This window comes from Papio anubis, chromosome 12 (assembly GCF_008728515.1).
Source record: "Papio anubis isolate 15944 chromosome 12, Panubis1.0, whole genome shotgun sequence".
NCBI classification, from domain to species: domain Eukaryota; kingdom Metazoa; phylum Chordata; class Mammalia; order Primates; family Cercopithecidae; genus Papio; species Papio anubis.
This window is the reverse complement of record NC_044987.1, coordinates 110,744,551-110,763,117: the sequence shown is the minus strand read 5'-3', so window position 1 is coordinate 110,763,117 and position 18,567 is coordinate 110,744,551. Positions and strand designations below refer to the sequence as shown.

Below are 18,567 nucleotides of genomic sequence, written 5' to 3'. Positions count from 1 at the left end.
CAGGTCAACACCAGCTACAGCTGAGGTTATTCTCTGTCCTCCGGCTTTGTCAAAGGTGCTGAGGAAAACGCGGTTGCATCCTGAATGCTAGTTGAGTGGATGATGGATGAAGAGATGCCGTACAGAGCCAGAGGCAGGGTGGGAAGGGACGATGGAAACACGGAGGTGGAATCTACAAGCAGTGTAGCCAGGTGCATGTGTCACCTGCTAGAAGTACAGTTTAAAAAAAAAAAAAAAAAAGCAGAAAGTGTTTGCAAACACAGATGCCAACAGCCTTAACAACAGCAGCAAACCAGGCCCTTTCGATCCAGTAATTCCACATCTGGAGACCTATCCTAAAGAAAACTATCTCAAGTACCACACTGCCTGGAGACTAAAGTCCATGCTTTGGAACTAGATGGTTCTAGATTCCCTTTTCCATCCATTGGAGCCCCAGAATGCTGTGATGTGCTGGTTTTTAGTTTTTAGTTTTTCTTTTTTGCGATAGAGTCTTGTTCTCGCTCTGTTGCCTAGGCTGGAGTACAGTGGCATGATCTCGGTTCACTACCACCTCCACCTTCCTGGTTCAAGCGATTCTCATGCCTCAGCTACTGAGTAGCTGGGGTTACAGGCGCCCACCACTATGCCTGGCTAATTTTTTTTCTTTGTATTTTTAGTAGAGATGGGGTTTCACTACGTTGGCCAGGTTGATCTTGAACGCCTGGCTTCAAGGGATCCGCCCACCTCAGCCTCCCAAAGTGCTGGAATTACAGGCATGAGCGCCCGACCCTGTGCTGTTTCTGATAGTATAATAAAAACAAACAAACAAACAAACAAAAAAACCACCAAAAAAAAAAAAATCCGAACTGGAGACAACCAGATTGTCTAAAAGTGATTGGGGAGTTGGTTAGAAAAACATAGCACATTAAAAATACTTGCCAAAAAAAAAAAAAAATTTACAGAGAGTAGTTAATGATGCGGGGGTAAGTTTATGCCACAATGTTAAGTAGCAGAAGCAGAATACAGGGTTGTGTTATAAATATGGCTGTGCTCTCCCCTCCAGTCCCCGTCCTCACCCCCAGCCAGGTTTCAAGCTTCTGAAGGTTTTCCAGGACCCAGAGAGAGCCCGAGTTCTATCCCCCATTCTGTCCTCTCACTGTATTCTGAGATTTTTTTTTCTTGTGGGCCCAGTGACATTTAATTACATAGCTATCCTGGTCCTGAACTGTTTGACAACCATTGGCTCACTAGATTCTAAGCATCACCCCCATATACCCGGCATCTTGCACAGTGCCTTGCCCTGGAGAAATGCTAAAAGAATATCAATAAATAAAATTTAATCTCTACTACAGGGAAAGAAAATATATGCCCACATGGTATTAATAAGTTTTCCTTCCTTCCTTCCTTCCTTCCTTCCTTCCTTCCTTCTCTTTCTTTCCTTTCTTTCTGTCTTGCTCTGTCACCCAGGCTGGAGTGCAGTGGTACGATCTCAGCTCACTGCAACCTCTGCCTCCTGAGTTCAAGCAATTCTCCTGCCTCAGCCTCCCAAGTAGCTGGGACTACAGACATGTGCCACCATGCCTGCCTAATTTATATATATTAGTAGAGACTGGGTTTCACCATGTTGGCCAGGCTGGTCTTGAACTCCTGACCTCAGGTGGTCTGCCCGCCTTGGCCTCCCAAAGTGCTGGGATGACAGGCGTGAGCCACTGTGCCTGGCCTGTTTTCCTGTTTTCTTTCTGCCTTGTGTTCTACTTTTTTCAAATGTTCTATATCAAATAAAAATTAAAGGTCTCCAAATAAATACACAGAACTTTTTTCCTGGGGGGACATGTGGGCTAGCTTGAAGTACGAAAACAATGAGCTTTAACACTGACTACCCAGTCACCCTGTTCCACTGAGCCTGCAGAGAGCACCTGGGCAGACAGTGTGGCCATGTCAGCCAAAGCCATACTCATTCCCCGGGAAGAAATGAAGAGCTCATGTGGCCGGCAGGTCACAGTGTTTTTTCTCAGAAAATGTCAGCATTGTTGGGAGCACAGTGCAGGGGGTCACTGGGCTGGACATCAGGAGATGAGGGTTAACTTCTATCATTAACTTGCTACATGACCTTGGACGAGTTCTTTCACTTTCTGGCCCCATTTTCTCACTTGCATAATGACAGATTGATGAGATTTTGATCTCGTCCAGTCCTTACATTCTTTGATTATAATGAGATAAGATACGTAATGAAAGACAACATTTATTGAGCACTTACTGTATGCCCCATAGGTGATAGCTGTTATCTGTGTGCATTACATGAACTAGCAAATCCTTACAACTACCCTAATGAGGTGCATACTACTAATATCATCATCCCACTGTCATCACTGAGAAAACTGAGACATAGAGAGCTTAAGTAAATCACCCAAGGTCACCCAGCCAGTCAGCAATCAAAGCAAGATTTGAACCTGGACAGTCTGGCTCTAGAAATCACCCTTTTAACCACTACAGCGTGCTATTTTCAGTATGCTGTCAATATAAATGGGAAATCTGTCCTACACAGTCCATTCATCATCACAGAAGTGGGTCCATAGCACACGAAGTACTCATCTGTATAAACGCAGGAGAGGAGCCTACAGTGGAAAGGCCTAGAGATCACTCAGTCCAGCTGGGAGAGAGAATCGTGTATTGCTGGGCTGTCCAATACAACAGCCACCAGCCACGTGAGGCTGCTGAGTACTTGAAATAGGGCTCGTGCCAATAACAAACTCAAATTTTCATTTTGTTTAATTCAATTCATTCCTACTTAATTTACAAAATGTTTTCCATTGAATTTTAAAGGCATAATCAATCCAATCGTTGGAAAACTTTTTCAAACAGCTGGAGTAAGTTAGATACGTGATTCTCCTTTTTCAATTGTAGCTAGTATGAAATCTAAATACGGATTGAATATTTTCGATGAAACTTGAGTGTCCAAATTGAGACGCGCTTTAAGCGTGAAGTACAGGTTGTGTCTCAAAGGTTTAGTAAGAAGAAAGAACGTGAAGTATCTCGTTAATAATTTTTTTATTGATGTCATGTAGAAATGATATTTTGGATATATTCGGTTACATTACATATATTATTAAAGTAATTTCATCTGTTTCTTTTTACTTTTTTGAAAAAATGCAGCTGCTAAAAATTTATTTATTATTTTTATTTTATTTATTTATTTATTTATTTTGAGACAGAGTCTCGCTCTATCACCCAAGACTGGAGGGCAGTGGTACAATCCTGGGCTCACTGCAACCTCCGCTTCCCAGGTTCAAGCGATTCTTCTGCCTCAGCCCCCTGAGTAGCTGGGACTATAGGCATGCACCACCACGCCTGGCTACTTTTAAAATATTTTTAGTAGAGATGGGGTTTCACCATGTTGGCCAGGCTGGTCTTGAACTCCTGACCTCAGGTGATCCACCTGTCTTGGCCTCCCAAAGTGTTGGGAGTACAGGCATGAGCCACCATGCCAGGCCAAAAATTTAAAATTATAAATGTGGCTCACATATTGGCATCAGACCGTGCTGTATGGGGGGAAGGTACACAGGCCTTGCATCCAAAGACTTGGGCTGGAGTCCAGCTCTGTTCCTTATTAGCAGAGTGACCTTCGGCCAGTCACTTTGCCAGTCTGAGCCTTAGATTCTCATCCATAAACTGGAGTTAATAATGCTTCTCTCAGAAGGTTTTTTGTCAGCAAGTATTTTGGCAGAATTATTGCAAAATCTGAGGCCCAAAGGAAGAGTATCGCCAAGGCCCACGGGGAGGTCAGGCTCCCAGTGCAGTGCAGTGATCTCCCAGATAGCCCAGCTGCTGCTCTGGAGCACTGCCAGGACAGGGCAGGGTCTGCCCCTCTGCAAGACTGGTACCAGGCCCTTGCCACTAGTGTCCCCGAACCTTGGGAGAGGCATGCATCCTGCTGACCTGCAGACCACCATTGGTCTTGTATAAGAAGACTGGCCTTTGTGTCCTGAGCAGTGATGACACATGCTACATGAACCCTGGTTGGCCTGCCTCCTTAGGCCCTGGTTCGGGCTCCAGGTATTCAAGTGGAGCAGGACTGGTTCAGGGAGCTGTCCAGAAACACTCACCTGCCCCTGGCCCAGTGGCCGGGCAGCTGAACTGGTGTTCCTGGTTTGTAGGGGGATATTTGAGAAGCAGCCAGATGGACTCCTAGTTTTCTACTCCCAACCCACAATGATGGGAACAGCTACCTATCTAGGGCATCTGGGGTCCAGAGTGCAGAGGGATAAGGGAAGGACGTTGTGATGCTTTTTGCTCTGATAGGAAAAGGGGAGGCCCCAAGGCACGTCGAGCACCCATCACAAATCTGGCACAGCTCAGCAGTAATGGCTGACATTCATTCAGTATGACTTAATTATCAAAGTAAGATCACGAGATGGGGAAACTGAGGCACGGAGTTTGTTTGTTTGTTTGTTTTGTAAGCCTAAGATTACACAGCTAGAAAATGGCCAAGCTGGGAATTGAACCCAGGCTGTCTGCTTGCAGAGACCACATTCTTAACCACGCCACTCCCCGGGGTTGGAATCCAGCATCCTGATTTCTGCTTTGGTGATCATGCCAAGGGCAAGAGGCAGGAAGTTTTGACAACCCCGGAGGCTTTCCAAACTCCTTTCTCCTCTGCAAGGGTCAACCAGCACTGAGCTTAGAAACAAGAACCCACCCTTCCCCGCAACCGTGACACAACTCAGAACCCAAGATCCTGGGACTAATTTCCCAAAAGACCCCAGACTCCAAGGATAAGCAACAGCCAGGAGACCTTCCTTCTCCGGGGCAGGGGGTCCTGGGTGGCTTGTGTCATCCCACAGCCCCCACAGCAGGGAAAAGATGAGACTTAATAGTCTCACCTCGCACTGCCCCCACCCGTTCCCTACTTGCTGTCACATATGGGGCTCGCTCCAGCACTGTGCAGCGCCTGAGGATGCACAGGCCAACTGGGAGAGGAGGGCCAGTGAATTTAGGGGAGGAAGCTCTGAGTGAGAGGGTGCTGGAACTGTGGTAACTACTTTCTTTTTAGAAATGCCCTTGGTGTTGTTAATGGTGAGCAATCAACAAAACAACTAGAAAGAAAGGAATGCCTGTAATTCCATTAAAATTAGAAAGATGCTGGCTGGGCGTGGTGGCTCACGCCTGTAATCCCAGCACTTTGGGAGGCTGAGGTAGGCCGACTAGCTGAGTTCGGGAGTTCGAGATCAGCCTCGCCAAGATGGTGAAATCCAATCTCTACTAAAAATAGAAAAATTAGCTGGGTGTAGTGGTGCATGCCTGTAGTCCCAGCTACTTGGGAGGCTGAGGTAGGAGAATCGCTTGAACCTGGGAGGAGGAGGTTGCACTGTGCCGAGATTGTAGCACTGCATTCTAGCCTGGGTGACAGAGGAAGACTCCATCTCAAAAAAAAAAAAAAAAGACGCATGTGCTGGCTCATGCAAGTAACACAATTCAATTGGGAGGGGATACCTGTGTTCAACCTTTGAGGGGACTTGGAGAGGCTGTGACACCCAGTTGGGCTGAGTTTACTTTGTCAAGAAACTGCAGCTGTCGAGGGCTCAGTCATACAGTGCTGTCCTAGCCTGCAGAGGTGATTGACTGCAGTGACTAGACCAGCTTCTACCCACTTGGCTCTCCGAGGCCAGAAAGGCTAGGGTGACTTCTCTCCCCGGCGCCCAAAGGAAAGTCAACAGTTCGGTGCTTTGGTATTTTACACGTGCACTTATCTCCCGAATACCTGTCCCAGTTCCTAGCACGTGGAACAAGTTTGGCAAATGTTAATGAAATGGAACATCGATCAGTAATAAACTCATTTCTCAGCATTCAGGAGAACATGGCTCATGTGCTCTCACTTTCTTGGGAGAGAAAGAGAAAGAGGGTATTATTTGGTGTTATGTTACAGGATTTTGGTTTGTTTTCACACTCCCCGGTTATACCAAAGCAGGGCTTGGGGACTCAAATAAAACAATTTGCTCAATTGACAGAGAGAGATGGCAGTAAAGGCTCAAAGAGCCCCAGCCCCAGAGGACTGCAGTCACTCAGGTCAAAGAAATTCAGCCTTTTTTTGGGAGGGGGGAGGTCGGTAGGGGAGGGGGATGGAGTTTCACTCTGTTGCCCAGGCTGGACTGTAGTGGCACGATCTCGGCTTACTGCAACCTCTGCCTCCTGGGTTCAAGCAATTCTCTTGCCTCAGCCTCCTGAGTAGCTGGGACTACAGGTCTGTGCCACCATACCTGGCTAATTTTTTATATTTTACTAGAGATGGAGTTTCACCATGTTGCCCAGGCTGGTTGCAAACTCCTGAGCTCAAGCAATTCACCTTCCTCGGCCTCCCAAAGTGCTGGGATTACAGGCATGAGCCACTGCACCTGGCCAGAAATTCAGCCTTTTTAACTCTCTTTTGCCCCCATGTCACAGGACAGACGATGTTCACCTGCGTGGTATCTTCCATGCATGCCCAGGTTTCATCTCCCCTCCTCTCTGTCACCAAATCCAAGGGGAAGTAAAAGATAACGTTTCCTACTCTCCTCTGTAAAAAACTAAAAAACTTAAAGATAAGATCAACACGACTTAGTAGGCTTTGAGGTATGTTCAATTGCTGGGACTCCCCCTCCTTCTCTCCCAAGAAAGTGAGAGGGCGTGAGCCACCTTCTCCTGAAAGCTGAGAAATGAGTCTGTTGCCGGCCTGCATTCAGTTCCATGAACATCTGCTGAACTTGTTGAGTATGCTGGGAACTGGGGCAGGTATGATATGAGGGAGATGAGTGTGAGCAGGATGATCGAGGGAGCAGGAGATCCCCGGCACCAATTCATCTGTGTAACAGCCTCCATTCTCAGGAAATTCATCTTTCATGATTTAGACAGGGACTCTGGGGACAGATAGAACAGTGATCTAAACCCATCTCTGCTGATCACTGGCTGTGTGACCTAGGGAAAGCCACTGAGCCCAGCTAGGTTTCATCTTTAACCTGGCACTGGGCATGATAAATGAAGCGAACTGAAGAAGAGTGCATGGGTGGGTGATCTATGTAAAAAGCTTAGGACGCAGTATATGGCAGCTGTTGTTATTTTCCTCCAACCTGAGGCTTTTATCTTTTTTCCCTCATTTGGTCCTTGGTGGCTATGGGATGGCAGCTGGCTATTGATTCTACATTCCATCCCAGGCAGAAAGATGATGCTGACAGCTCCTTAGCCTTCTTTTCTGCAAGGGGGTGACTCTGGTTCTCTGAAGGCTGCATTCTCTCCTCCTCACTCCTCACCTTTCTTGTGAACCTTATCAGAGCTGCTGCAGGCTCACAATTTGGCTGCATCCTTCCCCAGCTCTGCAAATACCCAATGTTCCTAGAGAGGAGATGTGGGCTATAGTTGCTGTGGTAACAGGAGTTCCTCTAAAAGAAAAGGCTCCTGGGGTCCTGGCTCCAAGGCTGGCTCAGGCTCCCGTGCCAGACCGTGCCTTCTTTCCAGCTACCAGGCGGTAAAATGAGAAGGTCTCATGGAGGGTTGCAAGCAACTCAATAAAATCCCAAGTGATAAGGGTAGGGATTTGGCTCCAAGAAAGCACAGCAGGCCAGAAACACTGGCATGTCACCAGCCCCATCTTCTTGATCCCCCGCCAGACTTTAGACCACTGAGAGGAGGAGAAGAATGTCCAGGTGCCTCTTTTATTTATTTTTTATTTTTATTTTTGGAGACGGAGTTTCACTCTGTCGCCGAGGCTGGAGTGTAGTGGCGTGATCCTGGTTCACTGCAACCTCTGACTCCCAAGTTCCAGTGATTCTCCTGCCTCGGTCCCCCTAATAGCTGGGATTACAGGTGCATGCCACCATGCCTGGCTAATTTTTATATTTTTAGTAGAGATGGGGTTTCACCATGTTGGCCAGGCTGGTGTTGAACTCCTGACCTCAGGTGGTCTGCTCGCCTTGGCCTCCCAAAGTGCTGGGATTACAGGTGTGAGCCACGGTGCCTGGCCCTCAGGTCCCTCTTTTAGAATTCCCGTTCAGTAGGTCTTGGTTGGGAAAAAACCGTCTACCATATCATAGGCATCAGAAAGAACACTGGGTTCAAATTAAACATGCCTGGGTTAGAAACCCAGCTTCTTCCTTACTATAGTGTGACCTTGGGCAAATCTCTCCATATGCCCAACTTGCCTTCCTCACCTCACAGTTACATATATTAAAAAAAGCCTCACAAGCTGGGCATGGTGGTTCATGCTTGTAATCCCAGCACTTTCAGTGGCTGAGGCAGGAGGATCGCTTGAGGCCAGGAGTTTGAGGACAGCCTGGACAACATAGAGAGACCCTATCTCTACAAAACAAATTTAAAAATAAAAAAATGAAGCTGGGTGCTGTGACTCATGCTGTAATCCCAGCACTTTGGAAAGCCAAGGTGGGTGGATTGCTTGAGCACAGGAATTCGAGACCAGCTTGGGCAACATGGCAAAAACCCGTCTCTACCAAAAATGCAAAAAATTAGCTGGGCATGGTGGTGCACACCTGTGGTCCCAGCTACTCGAGAGGCTGAGGTTGGAGGATCACTTGGGCTGAGGAGTTTGAGGCTGCAGTGAGCCAAGATCGTGCCACTGCACTCCTTGGCAACAGAGTGAGACTCTGTCTGTCTCTTTCTCTCTCTCTCTCTATATATATATGAATATACATGAATAAATAAATAAATAAATAAATAAGCCGGATACATATTTGTAGTTCTAGCTACTGAGGAGGCTGAGGCAGGAGGATCAATTTAGCCCAGGAGTTCGAGGTTGCAGTGAGCTATGATCGTCACTGCACTCCAGCCTGGGCAACAGGGTGAGATTCCACCTCTAAACCGAAAACAAAACGAAACAAAAACCTCACAGGGCTAAGGTAAGATTACCAAACACAACCCCAATACCTGGCCCACGGCAAATGCCCAAGATCCTGTGGAATCAACGACTATAGCTGCAAATATGTGAAAGATGAATATGTGTGCATATATGCATCGTAGATGGAAAAAACAGATTAAAAACAACATATTCAGATGATCATAGCCTTCTAGATATAATGTATAGAAAAAAGGCTGATGAGGCCAAACGCGGGGCTCACGCCTGTAATCCCAGCACTTTCGGAGGCCGAGGCGGGCACATCACCTGAAATTGGGAGTTCAAGACCAGCCTGACCAACATGGAGAAACCCTGTCTCTACAAAGAATACAAAACAATTAGCCAGGCGTGGTGGCACATGCCTGTAATCCCAGCTACTTGAGAGGCTGAGCAGGAGAATCGCTTGAACCCAGGAGGCAGAGGTTGCAGTGAGCCGAGATTGAGCCATTGCACTCCAGCCTGGGCAACAAGAGCAAACTTCATCTCAAATAAAAAGAAAGAAAGAAAGAAAGAAAGGAAGGAGGGAAGGAAGGAAGGAAGGAAGGGAGGGAGGGAGGGAGGGAGAAGTGGCTGATGATATGTCATAGATTTCAGGAGGCTCATACTTTGATCTGAAAGCTATACCCTTTTGTATAAATCACAGATAACAATATTCACATGCAGATGTGTGCAGGGATATTTTCTGCAGAACTGTTTGTAACAGAAGAAAAGTAGAAGTAATCTAACCATCCATCAGCTGGAAATAAACAGACTGTATTGTATCATAGGCTGGATTATTCCGATGAAGGAATGAACTAGATGCATATCTACCCACTTGGTTAGATTTTGAAAACAATGAGAAAAGTATAATAAGTTGCAGAACAATATGACCAGTAGGGTACAATTTATATAAAATATAGCACATGTCTCAACACCATCCATTGTGCATGGAGACGTTTTTTGTGTAATAGGAGTATAAAAATGTGAGAGAAAAGGGTACACACACCACACTTTGGACTGTGTGTTCTAGGGAGGAAAGGATAAGAATTATTTCAACAGTAACAGTATCTGTATAGTTTTCTTTCTTATTAATACAGATCTGAGCAAATATGGCAAAAGTGTAAACATTTTCTAAATCGGGGTGGTGAGGATGCATTGGGTTCATTAAAACATTCTCAGGCCAGGTGCAGCGGCTCACGCCTGTAATCCCAGCACTTTGGAAGGCCGAGGCAAGTGGATCACTTGAGGTCAGGAGTTCAAGACCAGCGTGACCAACATGGTGAAACCCCATCTCTACTGAAAATACAAAAATTAGCCGGATGTGGTGGTGTGTGCCTGTAGTCCCAGCTACTTGGGAGGAGGCAGGAGAATCACTTGAATCCAGGAGGTGGAGGTTGCAATAAGCTGAGATCGCACAACTGCACTCCAGCCTGGGTGACAGAGTGAGACTCCATCTCAAAAACAAACAAACAAATAAACAAACCCCATTCTAGTGCATTTCTGTGTGTTTGCAATATTCCTCTCTAACAAAATGTCTGGAAGATTCTACTGGAGGCTAGTAACAACAGTTATCTTTGAAGGTAGCTATTGGTAAATGTTTAAAGTTTTTTTTTTTTTTGTATTTTCTAAATTCTGTACTATTTTCACTAAACACAATTTTAATAAAATAAAACAAAATAAAAACAGAAAAATTTTTAAATAAAAGCATATATGAAAAACCTTTGTAAATTGTCCGAGTCATATCAATGCACCCTGCCAATGATTCTTGTGCTCTTCTCTAAGTAAGAAAGCCATGGATTTTTATAGTTTTCAATTCTTGAATCTCCTTAACAATGCTCAGAAGCAGGCACGGTTGTTATCACCACCGTGCAGGTGGGGAAATGTAGGATTCAAGAGACAAGGAACTTTCCTGGACAACAGAGCCCCTAAGAGGCAGAGCAGGGATTTGAACCCAGAAAGAGGGTCTCCTGGGCTCTGATAAACACCTCAGCATGTGCTGTGAATGCTCAACAAATTCTAGTTACTCTTATTATTAATGGAAGCCCCTAGAGCTCACTTTACCTCCCCCAGCATTTCTTGAGCCATGTCCAGGGCCAGGCCCACGCCGGGCTCTGCCGTGGAAAGTAAAGATAATAGAGCCCGTGGTCCAGCCTGGAGGTCAGGCGTTAAGAGCTGACTCAAATCCCGTTCCTCTGAGGTAGGTGCAGAGGCAAGAGACATGCTTGAGGAACTTGGAGGAGGGACAGGGCTGCTCTGCAAGTTGTGAGGCTGGTAAGTGAGTCCAGGAAGCTACTGCAGGGGAGGTGCCCTTTGGGCCAGGACTTGAAGGTCAAGGAGCATTTCGCTGAGGCAAGGGGAGCAGATCCACATTTCCTGAGGACTTCCTCTGTGCCGAGTGCTTTGCAGACGTTGCCTCATGGCTACCTTGTGAGGAGGTGCTATTATGAAACCCATTTTACAGACAAAGAGGCTCAGAGAAATTAAGTTCCTAGCCCACGGTCACATAGCCTGGCATTGACAGAGCCAGAATTCAAATCCAAATTTGAATTTGTTCCCCAGATTCACTCTTTCTACTCTTCAGGCGCCCTCAACAAGTGTAAAGAGTTAACAAGGCATTCTAGGGAGAGAGCACAGCTCGAGCAAACACCTAGAGGTGGGACAGAAGCTGGTGGGCCAGGCTTAGACACTCAAGGTATGAAATTCAAGAACAGAATTCCCCAGAGCATGGCCCTCTGTGCAAAGGCTGGGCTAGGTTTCTGCAGGCTGGGAGGAGGAGGAGTGAAGGCTGAAACTGCTGAGCTCTCAGCGATTTTCCAGGGGGCCTGCCCCCACCCACTGGCTCTCAGGAGGGGCCCTGGTTCGAGGCCTCCCAGAGCTGCAGCAGCAGCAGTTTTAGGGTGAATAAAGCTTGTGTGTGGGCAAGGGGTGAAAATCCTGCCCGCTCGAGGGAGTGATGCTGAGACCTTTCCGGGGTGGCCTAAAGCCCCCAAAGAGAAAGTCCCCTTGAGATCAGACATCCAGAAGCCATCAGACATCATCAGCATCCATCCTTGGAAGGAAACACAGCCTCTCCCAAGCAGGTGGCAGTGTGGGCCGGGCTGGGACCAGAAAGTCTCTTTGGGGCATCAGGGACAGGCTAGGCTCACCAGACACATGTCCTGTGCCCATCCATATCCTAAGAACAGCCCCCTCCTCACCTACCACTCACCTCCTCTCTTTAAATAAATCCAGATTCAAAGAGAAGCTGGGGGAGGCACCGGCGATGTTCGGACTCATGCTTCGTGGCCACCTTGTGTCCTTAATAGCTGGGGGCTGACAGTGGCCAAAGGCCACATGGATCCATGTGGCTCAGAGTCCCACTGGATTCAGGGATTCAAATTCAGGAAAAAAATACGGGTTCCCCGGAAGGAAGGTAACATCTGAATGCCCACCATGTGCCCCAGCTTTACGTAAACAGCACACACTCTTTTATTCATCTCTACGAGGAGCCTGTGAAGGCTCAGTTTTCCGGATGAGAAAACTGAGGCTCCGCAGCATGAAATGACTTGCCTAAGGCCACAGTTACTAAGAGGTGGAGCGAGACTTCCGGTCTCTCTACATCTGATCTCATACTCTCAGCTATCAGCCCAGATGACTGTCCCCTACTCCTCTCCACAAGTCGTATAGGATGCTTCTGAGGTGGCTCAAAGTCCTTTCGAGTTCCCATCTATCTTAACCCTTAGTCAGGGAGATGCCACTCATTCACTCCATTGTCTCAGCTAGGCTCTGGGCCAGGCCCCATGCCCTGGTAGAAGATACAGATGCACTCCTAGTTGATTATGAGCAGTTGTAAGTGCTATCCTCGGGCTTGGAACAAAGTACTCTGGAAAAAACAAAGTTAGGATAACTCACTCCAAAGAACAGGGGACAATTGGGAAGAGTTTTAAAGGATAAGTAGGAGTTCTTCGGGGTAAGAAATCAATGGAAAGATACCTCTTTCCAGGCCTTTGCCAAATGACCTGAGAGATGTAGCTTGTGTCTCTCCAGAGGATGAGTGGGCTAGGAGCAGAGATTAAGCAGGGCAGTGACCCACCTCTTCCTCCATTACCCCCCACCACACACACACACCACACACATGCATACGTGTACACACACACGCCATACACACACTACATACATTGCTATGAGTAGCTGAATTGTTCCCCTCTTCTTAAAACAGTCCTAATTTCCAGTACCCCAGAATGTGACCTTATTTGGAAATAGGGTCTTTATAGAGGTGATCAAGTTAGCATGAGGCCATCGGGGCAGGCCCCAATTCAATATGACTGTTGTCCTCACAGAGGGGGCCATGTGGACACAGGCACATGCGCAAAAGGGGAATGCCATTTTAAGATAAGGCGGAGATTGGGATGATGTTTCTACAAGTCAAGAAATGCTCAGGATTGCCAGCAAGCCACCAGAAGCTCAGAAGAGAACAGCTCCCCTCTCCCAGCCCTCAGAAGGAACCAGTCCCACTGACTCCTTGATCTTGGACTTTGAGCCTCCAGAACTGTGAGACAATACATTTCTGTTTTTTGTTTGTCTGTTTTTGAGACAGAGTCTCGCTCTGTTGCCCAGGCTGGAGTGCAGTGGCACCATCTCGGCTCACTGCAACCTCTGCCTCCCAGGTTCAAGTGATTCTCCTGCCTGAGGCTCCTGAGTAGGGATTACAGGCACTTGCCACCTCACCTGACTAATTTTTGTATTTTTAGTAGAGACAGGGTTTCACCATGTTGGCCAGGCTAGTCTTGAACTCCTGACCTCAGGTGATCTGCCCGCCTCAGCCTCCCAAAGTGCAGGGATTACAGGTGTGCGCCACCGTGCCTGGCAGAGACAATACATTTCTGTTGCTCTGGCCACTCAGTTTGTTGCAGCAATTCTAGGAAACTAAACCACAGGTGAACCTGCAACAAAAGCTGCCTCCAGGGCAGGAGCTGGGAGCTGAGAAGAGCTTCTAGGGCATTCTGGATTAGGGGTGTTGAGAGTGGGGTAAGGAACCCGTAAGAGGGAGAGATGTGTCCCTCTTTCACTTCCAGATGCCGTAGAGTCTACAAACCCACAAGGGTTTCTCAGAACTGAATTTCAACGTTATGTTGACATGGTTAGGGCTGAGGCAGCCCCCACAGACGCGGGTGATAAAAAGTTCCATAGAGATCTTCAGGGAAGGCTTTAGCATCTACCTAGAGCGCAAAAGCTGAAGAGTGACATGGCCACACCCATTTTACCTCAGAGAGGTTTGGGAACTTGCCCAAGGTCATGGCGGAAGTGGTGGAGCCTGGAGTCGAGGCTGGTCTCAGAGCCACCTGCCAAGTGTGGATCAACACCAGCCCGGCGCCCATCAGCACGCCCACCTTCCTGCTGGTGAGACTGAAGGCCCGTGATGCTCCACAGACTCAAAAACTTCCTCCTTCAAGAACGAACAGCCGTGTTGTGTGAAGGTGCTGGCTGAGACTTCTCTCTCTTTGCATTCCTTCTAATGTGGTTGTTACACCGTTTTTACAATAAGGATGACTAATGTTTACATCACATCTGAATTTTCAGCTAGCACTGGGTGGGAGTGATACTGAGGGTGAGTAGAATGGAGGGCAGCCCTTATCAGGACCTTGGGTAAGTCCTTGCCTAAGGACTGTTCCAAGGCCTCAGTTTCTCCATGGTTAAATGGGTGGGCTGGGCCTATCAAATCCTTCCACCAGTTAGCAAAATGCTTCTCAAATCAGGTCTGAGTCAGAAAGACAATTTAAGATATAAGATTAAATGGAATTGAATCACGCAGTAAACAAATTATTCCTTTTCCAATTGTTCTGCCCTGTCTGCCTTAAGGAGAAAGTCTCATTGTGGCGCTACTCAGTCTTTAATACCTAACACTTTTTTTTTAATTTTATTTTTGCAGAAATGGGGACTTGCGGTGTTGCCCAGGATGTTCTTGAACTCCTGGGCTCAAGCAACCTGCCTGCCTTGGCCTCCCAAAGTGCTGACAAGACAGGCATCAGCCACTGAGCCTGGCCATCTGACACTTGGTAACGAATGGAGAGACAGCTCAGGCTTGGGCAGCAGGCTATTTAATGACACTTTTGTTTTCAGAGTTTTCTTTGTTTATATAGATATATTGTATTTACTTAAGTAGTACTGGTTTGAGATACGTGGTAGTGATAGAAGATTTCTAAGTTCAGATAAACTTAGGTTTAAAAAAGGAGTGGGTGGCCGGGTGTGGTAGCCCACACCTGTAATCCCAGCACTTTGGGAGGCTGAGGCGGACGGATCACTTGAGGTCAGGAGTTTGAGACCAGCCTGGCTAACATGGTAAAACCCTGTCTCTACTAAAAATACAGTAACTCACCAAGCATGGTGGGAGTCATGCCTGCCTACAGGTAGTACAAGCCTGCCTATAGTCCCAGCTACCTGGGAGGCTGAGACAGGAGAATCACTTGAACCCAGGAGGCAGAGGTTGCAGTGAGCCAAGATGGCACCATTGCACTCCAGCCCGAGCAACAAGAGTGAAACTCAGTCTCAAAAAAAAAGAAAAAGAAAAAGGAAAAAAAGGAGTGGGTGTAAGCTTCGGCAGTACATTTACTGAAACTGGAATGGTACAGAAAAGATTGGCGTGATCCCTGTACAGGTATGACACGCGAATTCATGAAGCATTGCATATCTTTGTTTAAAAAAAGACTAAAAAAAGGAGTTGATGCAAAGAATTGTTAAGTAATGGTATATGCATAAAGGGCAAATTAAATCACATCCTTCTACACCTAAAACTCTGATGAGCTCCCATTGCCCTTGGATTAATTCCAAACTCTATGATCTATGCCCTCAAGCCCTGTTAGCCTCTCCAACTCCATCTCCTTCACTCCTCCATCTGTCTGAAATCAATCTCATTCCTGCCTCAGGGCCTCGGCCCCTGCTCCTCTCCCTGCCGGGAATGTCCTCTCCCTGATCTCAGCATTCCCAGCTCATCTCATCACTCAGGTCTATATCCCCTTCCAGGCTCTGCCTGAGTCTCCACTGCAACCGCTCTCAGTCCCCTTACTTTGCCTGATTGCCCTTGGTGCACACAGCCCTCTCTGAAATGACACTATTTTTAAAATGTGTTTACTTTACTGGTCTATTTTTCCCATTGGAATAGAAACTTCTTGAACACTAGGACTTTGTCCCATATCCTCAGTGGTTGAAAAAAGGTGCCTAAAACATAATGTAGTTCAACAAATGAATGGCAAAATTGTAAAGATGGAGGGAGAACTGGCTCTAAGGTGGAGAGGTGCTGACCCAGACTCCAATATCCGAGGTGGGGCAAGACAGCAGCCACCAGAGGCTCAGTGGAAGGGGAGCTCAAACCTTGGCCTCATTAGCACTAGCCTGCCATGCACTGAGCCACCTGCCTCCCTCCCACTGAGGCAGCAAAGAGAACCAAGTCAGCAACTATTAATGCAGAAGGAATAGTGGAATTATAACATCACCACCGGGTGACTATCCTTATAGTAACTGATTCCGGCAAAAATCAATAATAATGTTACAACTAGCGGGCCAAGGTTTGAGGAAGATCAAGATACTTACATATTCTCAAAGAATCTACCCACAAGATGCATGTTGAATACAAAGGGGGAAATTATCTTTACAGCAGAGAAATCTAGCAGACAACACGTTAGCCAAGCAAGTTAGACCACCAGAGAGGGGACAGGGCAAGCCCACGAGCCTCCTGATATGATTCACTGGGAAGGACAAAACTTGCTTCTGTGATATTCCTGCCAAAGAGGCACGACTTAAATCGAACCATGAAGAACCATCAGACGATCCAGATAAGGGCCGTTTTACAGCATAACTGCTTCTATGCTTCAAAAAATCAATGTCATGAAAGAGAAAGAAAATCTGAGAAATCATTCCAGATTCAAGGAGAATAAAGAGATGAGAATTAAACGCAGCATATTGAACAAAATTTTCTTTTGTCTTAGAAGATATTGTTGGAACCACTGGCAAAATCTGAATAAATTCTGTCGATTATCCAATAGAATTGTATCAATAGTAATTGCCTAGTTTTGATAAATGTACTGTGGTTATGTAAGAAAATGTCTGTATGCAAAAAAGAAAAAAAACCACACAGGGGGGTATCTAGGAGAAGGGGACATTACAATTTCTCTCAAACAGTTTGCGGGGAAAGCAATAGAAAAACGGACACATTGAAAGGAAATAATAAAGCAAATGTGGAAAACTGTTAGCAGTTGGAGAGTCTGGGGAAAGAGCATGTGGAAATTCTTTGTATTGTTCTTGCAGCTTCTCAGTAAGCCTGAAATTAGGCTGAAATTAAACATTAAGTGAAAAAACAGGCCAGGTGCAGTGGCTCACGTCTGTAATCCCAGCACTTTGGGAGGCTGAGGCGGGAGGATCACTTGAGGTCAGGAATTCAAGACCAGCCTGACCAACATGGTGAAACCCCGTCTCCACTAAAAATACAAAAACTAGCTGGGTGTGGTGGCGCAGGACTGTAATCCCAGCTACTCGGGAGGCTGAGGCACGAGAACCGCTTGAACTCGGGAGGTGGAGGTTGCAGTGAGCCGAGATCACACCACTGCACTCCAGCCTGGGCAACAAGAGTGAGACTCTGTCTCAAAAAAAAAAAAAAAAAAGTTAAGTAAAAAAACAAAGAGAAGGCAGAGCCTGAGGACTGGAGGAGCCGCTGGAGGGGCTGGGCAGAGTAGCTGCATGAAGTCAGCTCCTCACTGCCCAGGGTCACCTGTGTTCCTGTCAGACCACGTCAGGCCACACTGGGCCATAGCAGTCCCCTGCAATCTCTCTAGGGGTGGGGGTGGGGAGTTAAGCCTATGCCTGGTTCACACAGGCCCCGCCAGGCCCTGCTGGGCGGGCAGTGTGGGAAGAGGCCCTGGGAAGAAGGCCTGTGGCCTGGGCTTCTCAGCCCTGCTCCAAGACCCTGGGGCATGTCGTTCCCCACTTCGCACCTCGCTTTCCTCCTCTGACAAATAGGAGATGGCTGGCAGCTCGCTGGGGTTTCTTCCAGCTCAGACACTGTCATGATATTTCTAGAATCCCATCCTGGCAAAGCAACACATTTCTTCAAGGAGCTGAATCCACTTGGCAACTGTGCATCTTTTAGTTTGGCTGAAGGAGGGAGGGAGGGAAAATGAGAGCACACCAGGCGGAGTGGGGAACGGGCCTCCTCCAGGCCCGGGGGGCTTCCTCAGCTGTCTCCGCCCCCGGCTGCTCCCAGGCACCCCTCCTGAAAGAGGTGAACACCCTAGCAAAAAGGGTACTGAAGTGCAGATACAAATCCTCCCTCCAAACCCCAGTGACCGGAAGTGGCTCTGCTCCCAGCTCTGTCAGCAACTGGCCGCATTACTTAAGCTCTCTGGGCGTCCGTCTGCCCTTCTGTAGAATGAACAAAGTCATGCTTGGCTTTGCATCTGACTCTGAGGACACAGTGACTTCATCTCTGCGTTCTCTCTGCCACAGCGCTCAGTACATGACTCCAAGTCAGAAGTGGGGCCTCAGATGGGACTCCCGAGACACCCCAAGAAGCCCCTAGCCCTGACACCCCTCGTCATTCTTACAGCCCATGTCCCCACAAGACCTTAGTCCCCGGCCCCAGCCACGGACGCCCCCCCCACCGTCCCCCCAGGCATCTGCTGGCACCTCCTGGAGACCTCAGCCCAGCTCAGGGTCTTCATGGAGACTGGGGGTGGCCTGGACACTTATTGGACGGACTTTTGAGT

At 47.4% G+C, this 18,567-nt stretch overlaps 1 protein-coding gene and 1 non-coding gene across 13 annotated transcripts in view; one reads left to right on the top strand and one right to left on the bottom strand.

Annotated features, from left to right (window-relative positions):
- CD6 (CD6 molecule) overlaps positions 1–18,567 on the bottom strand; it is a 49,120-nt gene that overhangs the window by 19,809 nt on the left and 10,744 nt on the right. The window lies entirely within an intron of this gene.
- LOC116269854 lies at positions 15,400–15,504 on the top strand. The gene has a single exon (XR_004177672.1). It is a non-coding gene; the product is annotated as a U6 spliceosomal RNA (small nuclear RNA).